This window comes from Pteropus vampyrus, unplaced genomic scaffold (genome assembly GCF_000151845.1).
Source record: "Pteropus vampyrus isolate Shadow unplaced genomic scaffold, Pvam_2.0 Scaffold14, whole genome shotgun sequence".
Lineage (NCBI taxonomy): Eukaryota > Metazoa > Chordata > Mammalia > Chiroptera > Pteropodidae > Pteropus > Pteropus vampyrus.
This window is the reverse complement of record NW_011888795.1, coordinates 7,571,744-7,579,007: the sequence shown is the minus strand read 5'-3', so window position 1 is coordinate 7,579,007 and position 7,264 is coordinate 7,571,744. Positions and strand designations below refer to the sequence as shown.

The window sequence follows — 7,264 nt, the reverse complement described above, 5'->3', positions numbered from 1 at the left end:
AAATACCTCATTGTGGCTGGCGCTGTTCTAAGGACTGCTCAGGGTAAACTATAACTGAGTCAAACAGCAGGCATTGGCTACTTACCATATGATCGGCATTAGGTCATGAGAAGAAGAGAAATTTTAAAAGACTTAAATTCTTTCCCTCAAAGAGCTTACAATCACATTGGGAAGTCAAGACTAAAGCATGCAGAACAGATTTAATCCAAGCCGTGATCATTTGAGGGGCAGTGAGCAGGCCTGACGAATGTGATAGAAGATGTTGAAGAGGGGGAGGGACCAATCTGGAAAGATAAAATGAAGTCCCTTTGGGAGTTTAGATTGAAATAGGCAGTAGAGCGCCCCTTATGGTTCTTAAGTTGTGCCACCAAAAAAAAAAAAGTGCTTAAGACCCATTCTGAAGATTCTGGAGAGCACTGATTAGAGCGAGATAAGACTGAACTCAAGGCAGTATTCCATGTATCTCCAGGCCATCATGTTTTAACAGAAACATGACCACTGGGGGCTGGTATACAAAGCCTACAGTTCTTACCTGATATGACGTATCTCTACTTTAGACTTTGTTAGATAAAATAATCATCAGTTACCTGTGATCCGGCACCTACCTTTCACCCTTTAAGTATCTGCACGCTTCTCTAACTCCCAAGCCGAGGCACACCCATATTTATGATCTGGGCTCTGGCACCACACGGCTTCATCCATTTATGCTTCTCCTCAGCTCAGAAACTTCCTCTTGTCCAGCCCAACCTACATTCTTCACATTGTCTAGGCCTTGCTCCTCAAGCAGCATGCCCTTATTGGCCTTTTACCCCTTCTTCCCTTTCCTACTTCTAAGCCTGGTTCCAAAAGACTTACTGCTTGTTGGCCTCATCCCAGTCTGTCGTGCCCTGTCCACCCCCAACCTTGGCTGGTGCTCTGTGTTCTTACCTTGTGGGTGAAGCCGGACTTCCCCAAGGCTCCTATGAGAAGACCTGAGAGAATACAGTAGATATGTTAACAACCCACTCTTCCAGAAGTTCTGATGTCTTTCTATAATAAGTTAGATTATCAGAAAGCAAAATATCTAAACACCTTGCAAGAAATGCTCTTGTTAATTATTTATCTTCAACCTTTATTTAACAAGGATCTCCATTTGAACACCATTCTGTCTCTTGCAAAACTTTAATTGGAGGTATTGCCAAGTATATTCACATTAGAGGCAGTAAAATGTAGCGGTTAAGAATCAGTGTTCTGCAGTTAGCCTGAATCCAAAAGCTAGCAATTCATTTAACTTCTCAAGACCCCAGTTTCCTCATCTGAAATATTAGGTTAATAATATAGTCACATCATAGGTGTGTTGTGATACTTAAAAGAGATAATTCCTTTAACTGGCATAATGCTTAACACATGGCAAACAGTCAATAAAGGGTAGCTATTATTGCATTACTAGGACATAAACAATATGTTACTTTTAGAGTTTAAATCTGGGGAGAAATGTTTTGTCAGGCAATGGGATGTGTGTAAGACAGCATACATCTCTCTTTGCCTTGCAGTCACACATAGGATTCAAAGGTTATAATCGGATCAGATCAATTGGCTTAGTGATATCTACCCCCCTCATTTCCAATTCTATAGTTCTCAACCATGGCTGCATATTAGAATGACCCAGGGAGCTTTAGACCACATGAATCCAGATCTCTGCGAGGAGTCTGAGTATCGGTATTTTTCAAAAGTTCTCCATTGATTCTAAATCATCCAAAAGTGAGAACAATTCATTTAGGACCTCTTTGTTCTCTTTATAATCTTAATTACTCAGTTTTAGATTGTTCCACTTTATTAACTCTTCAAGTCTTTTCTAAAATAGAAAGGTTATGAAACTCACAAGGGATAGATGGATTAATAGACGGACAGACAGAGAGATGACTAACTATTATATGCACTAGGATTGTCACAAGAATGGAGAATACAAGATGGGTAAAAGTGGCATTTCCAAGACTTATAAACAAATTATTGAGTATGGTGCTCGCTTCGGCAGCACATATACTAAAATTAGAATGATACAGAGAGGATTTAATTCGCAAAGGGTAATGGAGATGAGGCACGCGCAAAGAAGATTAGCATGGCCCCTGCGCAAGGATGATATACAAATTCATGAAGTGTTCGATATTTTTATGAGAGTTTTGGTGTTGCCCCGCCCCCCACTCTTCCACTAATAAATCCCTATTTCTGTCACACACACAAAAAAATTACTGAGTATGAAGATTGAAGGACAGGAATAAATCAAAAGTGACAGGAAGTTTTCCAGTCTAGGTGCCTAAGGGAATGATAACTCCAGTAGCATAAACGAGGAAACAGAGCTGGTGTGTATTTTCTAGTAACTCATAAAGAAACAGACTGACCCAAAATGCACATAATTTAAGATATTTCAACAGCTGCATAAACATATAAAATCACTATACAAATGGAGTGTGAAACATGACTACGTGCCACCTCAAATGATTTCATTTACTCTGATACCTGTGGGACCTGCCACATAAACAAATTATTCTCTGAAAGTAATCTTAACGTCTACTTTTACTGCTGATCTAGAGACTGAGGCTAGCAAAGGACCTCTGTTAGAACAGCTTTCCTGTCTCTTCTCCATATGACATTTGGAGACGGCGTGTGTGGAAATAACATTATTCTGCCATGGTTATTAAAAATGGCCAAAATAGTAGCTCTTGGGAAAAATATAAGTACCCACTTTTTAGGTAAATAATATTTACGGGCTGGGTAATTTTGTACTGTGCCAACTTAGCTAGACAGGAATTGTTTTCAGGAAGCCCCTTTTCTATATGTCTCTAGATTAGAGCTATTCTCAGGAGACATTTGTGTGTGATCAAGAAGATGAAATGAAGCACAGCCACTGCTCTTCAAAAGTCACAAGGTGAGATGCAGTGAGAGACCACGCAGAGGTGCTAAGGGCTCCAGCCTGTCCTCATTTTCCCTGTTTCACATACAGCTCTTTTCCCACTGCTGGCCACGTTGACCTACAGCCACAATAGGCCACCTAGGGCAACAGCCTTCCACAGCCTTCTTTACGAACCCCCATCACAGTCCCTCTGGCAACTGGTTGTGCTTGTCTAGATTTCCCTAAAATCTGACTTGCCCTGAGGAAGGCTGATGAAGAACTTTTCTCTGATCCTCCGACTTCTTTTTTCTGGATCTTACTTCCCAGCTCCTCCCACAACAGTATAAGATCTACTTCTGAAGATAAAATCCCTTGTACCAGAAGACTCATAGTGGTTCTGCTTCCCTGATCAGTCCTTGAATGACACATCGGCCTTTTTTCCCTATCATTTTACCTAAGAGGAACATGTTCCATTGCTTTCGAATACAGAACCAGATGCATTAGAGCTGAGTGAAGGCTGTTCCTGCCCTACGGAGGTCAATTTAGTGAGGAACACAGACATATAAAATGTATATTAATCAGCATAAAAATGACAGGAAGTAGAGGTATGCTTAAGGGGCAGTGAGAGCAGAAAGGAAGAGTCCAGGCTTAGAGAGATAAGCAAGGTGACATGGCAAGGACCTGTCTCCTACAGCATCATTTTTACTAGTCCAGGGCACAGTGCCTTAACAGAAAATTAGTGCTCAGTGAACACATCTTGATTAAATTGAACTCAACTAAATTTGCATAAGGCATAGCCTGAAGCCCTAGGAATACTGCATTAAACAAGACAAACAGTTCATGCCTTTACTTATTTTACAATCTAGTGCAGTGGTTCACAAACTTTAGCATGCATCAGAATCCCCCAGAAGGCTTGTTAAAACCTAGATTGCTGGAGCCATTTCCAGTTTCTCATTCAGTATGTCTGTGGTAGGGCCATGGAATTTGAGTTTTTAATGATTTTCTAAGAGATGCTGTTGCTGCTCGTCCAGGGACCTACTTTAAAACTGCTGGTGTAACAGTTCTCAACCTGGTTATACACTAGATACAGGGGTCCCCAACACCCAGGCTGCAGACTGGTACCAGTCTGTGGCCTGTTATGAACCAGGACACACAGCAGGAGATGAGCAGCAGGCTAGCAAGAGAAGCTTCATCTGTATTTGCAGCCGCTCCCCAGCACTAGCATCACCTTCTCAGCTCCACCTCAGATCCTCAGGCATTAGATTCTCATAGGAGCACTGGTCGCTGGTGCCACAAAGGTTGGGGACCACTGCACTAGAATCACTTGGGCCACTTTTTAAAAATACCTTGCTAGGAGCATCACCTCAGACCTATGAAGTCATGTTTTAAAAGCTCTGCAGGTGATTTTAACGTGTAGGTCAACTTCAAAACCACTGACACGAAGAATAGCAGCAGTTAGCACTTATTGCTTGCTTGCCAGACACCATCTAAAGATCCCGTACACATCCTCACATCTAATCCCACTTTACAGGTAAGAAAACTGAGGCTCAGAGAGGTGAGATGAGCTGGCCAAGATTACATAGGAAGTGTTAACAGGAGAGGAACGATGGAACCTGGGTCTCTCTGACCACGGAGGCTACATTCGCAACCACCAATGCCTGTGCCACATGGGCCTCACAGAAACAGCATGTCTGATTTGAATATTCAATAATGAACAGAAGTTCTTCAGGCAGACAAAGACAGGAAAGCTTTTCAGACAAAAGTACAGGCATACCTCGTTTTATTGTGCTTGGCTTTATTGCACTTCATAGATGTTGTATTTTTTATAAATTGAAGGCAAGACCCTCCCCCAGCAAAAAGATTACAATTTGCTTTATTGTGACACTCGCTTTATTGCAGTGGTCTGGAACCGAACCCGTGATGTCTTCAAGGTATGCCAGCACAGAGTTCTGCATCTCTGGAGGTGCTGAAGTAGAACCTAGAAGTCAGAGGGATGGATCTCTGAGCTGGTAGGAGGGCAGGACAAGATGATAGCTGTGACCTACCCTCCTCAAAGAACCTAGAATTCTATAATGAGGCCATCTAGATGAAGAGGAAAAGGAGAAAAATATGGGTAGTGACTTGCTCAGAGGCGCCTTGAAGGAGTTATGAGCAGATGCTTCTTTCCTGCATTGAGTCTCTCTGTTTTGAACATCTACTAATGCTTGGTTCTGAAATTTTATCCACCTCAAAACAACTTTATGCTAGTTATATGTGCTAGATAAATATTAATAAATAAAACCCAGAACATATGACAAGCAAATGTAAGACTAAGAGTGAGGCTATTCATATTTAAATATTCATTTTTTAAAATTAATTAATTTTTTATGGTGACATTCAATATATGACATTCAATAATGAAATTCAATAAGTTTCAGCTGTACATTTTAACAGTAAGGCATATATATATTTACACTGTGTGTTCACTCTCATAGTTAGATTTCTTTGTCACCACATATTTGACCCCCCTTACCCCGACTACCTCTCCCCTCCCTCCTTAAATATTCATTTAAATGTTGAAAGTCACTATTAATTATTTTCTAAGTTTCCCAATATGTTTATTTTTTTTATATACTAGTTTATAGTATACAGTTTAATGTTTAGTGTGGAAAGTTTAGAAAATACAGAATAATGTAAAGCAGTAAATAAAAACTACTGTAGTCTCACCAGCCAAAGGAAACTAGCGTTAAAATTTTTGTTAGAACTTCCTAGTAATGTTTTCTCCAAATGTCTATAGGTATGCATATTCTAAAAAGGGAATCCTGCTGAAAATATAATATATAATCTCTATATTTCACTCAACATATACCATGACCATTTTTAATGTTCTTCGATTTGACTCCCATAAATCCTTTCATAATTATAATAAATACATGAATACCTTTTAATAATTATACGCTGCTGAAAAACAACGGTGTAAGAAAATTCAGTAAGTATGGTATTATTGTGGCTGATATTATGAAAGGCGGATCCATAGGATAGGTGGAGAGCCATCTGTGAGTAGCTGACTCAGAGGAGAGCCTTCCTTTCTGAATATGTGTTTCTATATTTGAGAAGTGATTCACCTTAAATAGTTAATTCACCTTAAATATTCAGGTACGTGAGGATCCTTGGTGAGATTCCAGCCTCAGTAAGAAGCAAGTTTTCCCTTACTACTGGTAAAATAAGGAATGGAATGAATGACTAGAAAGAGGCCGAACTCCCTTCCCAAGGTTATACTTCCTCCTTTATAGGGAATTGCTGCCCCCGAGAGGTGAGGTCTTCGTAGGAACCTCAAGGCCGCTGGGAGAAAGTGCTCTCTCTTCTTACTGAATACCTTTTCATCCTTTCTTTTCCTTGTTCAGACTACTGCATAATTTCAGTTTACCTAAGAGTTTGCTAGTTCCTTTTATTATCTGACTATGATTTTTTTCTGCTATATTAAAGTCCATATGTACCTAGGAGGATGTAGGACCTGACTCTAGCCTGTCTGAAGCCTTTGGCAGTAAAAACTTTCTCTTTCTGGGGGACTAGTATTGATATGTCACAAACCAGAGAGGACAAGAAGCTCCCTTGGAGAGGCCTTTAAATTATATAGGAAAACTCACCCATAAAGAAATTTACAAGATAAAGTCCAGTAAAATATCTCAAATTCAATGGGGCAACTCTAATTGGTTTCAAAAGACCACTAAGACTTTATATAAATCTAAGAGAAAGAATCATAAAGATTCTCAATAAAAATGAGACAAATCGGCCTGAAGAAAAATTCTCCAGGCTGGGAGGAAAGGTAAGTGGCATGCTGTCATTCTGTCTGTAAGTGCCCGGCAGTAAAATTATACTCTATTGGCTCATAGAAATGCAACTAGTAGGTTAAAATTAGTCTTCAAAAGTTTGAAACTTAAAAGGGATTTTTCCAGGAAAAGGTGATTTTGAAGTGGAAAAGTTTAAGTTTAGATGAGAGTTAAAATTATATCTGACCAAAATAAAGTAAAAACACACATGTTAAGATATAAAGATAACTAAATTATTTTAAAAAATCTAAATAGTATGTCTATTATTTTCTAGTGTAAACACTCGCAAGAACATTTTTATGTGAGAAAAAGGAAAATTTAACTTCTGTTAAAAGACCTGATGTCCCTCTTAGTTATAAAATTAAAAATAGATAGGCAAATTGACATTAAGCCAACAATTAGTAGTTATAAAAAGGGAAAGAAGATAAACAACTGAAGAAAACCCTTTTCATTTGTAAAATGATTCATTATAAAGACACAACTCCCAATTGAAAAAAACCCCAAGAAATTCTTTTAACCAGGATTTATAGGATTTTCCTATTGTTTGTGAAATACATGAATAAAAAGTAAAGTATAAGTCACATTT

At 39.1% G+C, this 7,264-nt stretch overlaps 1 pseudogene; it reads left to right on the top strand.

Moving 5' to 3' along the window:
* The first annotated feature begins 1,998 nt into the window (after positions 1–1,998).
* Positions 1,999–2,150, top strand: LOC111734364 (annotated as a pseudogene).
* Positions 2,151–7,264: the final 5,114 nt, after the last annotated feature.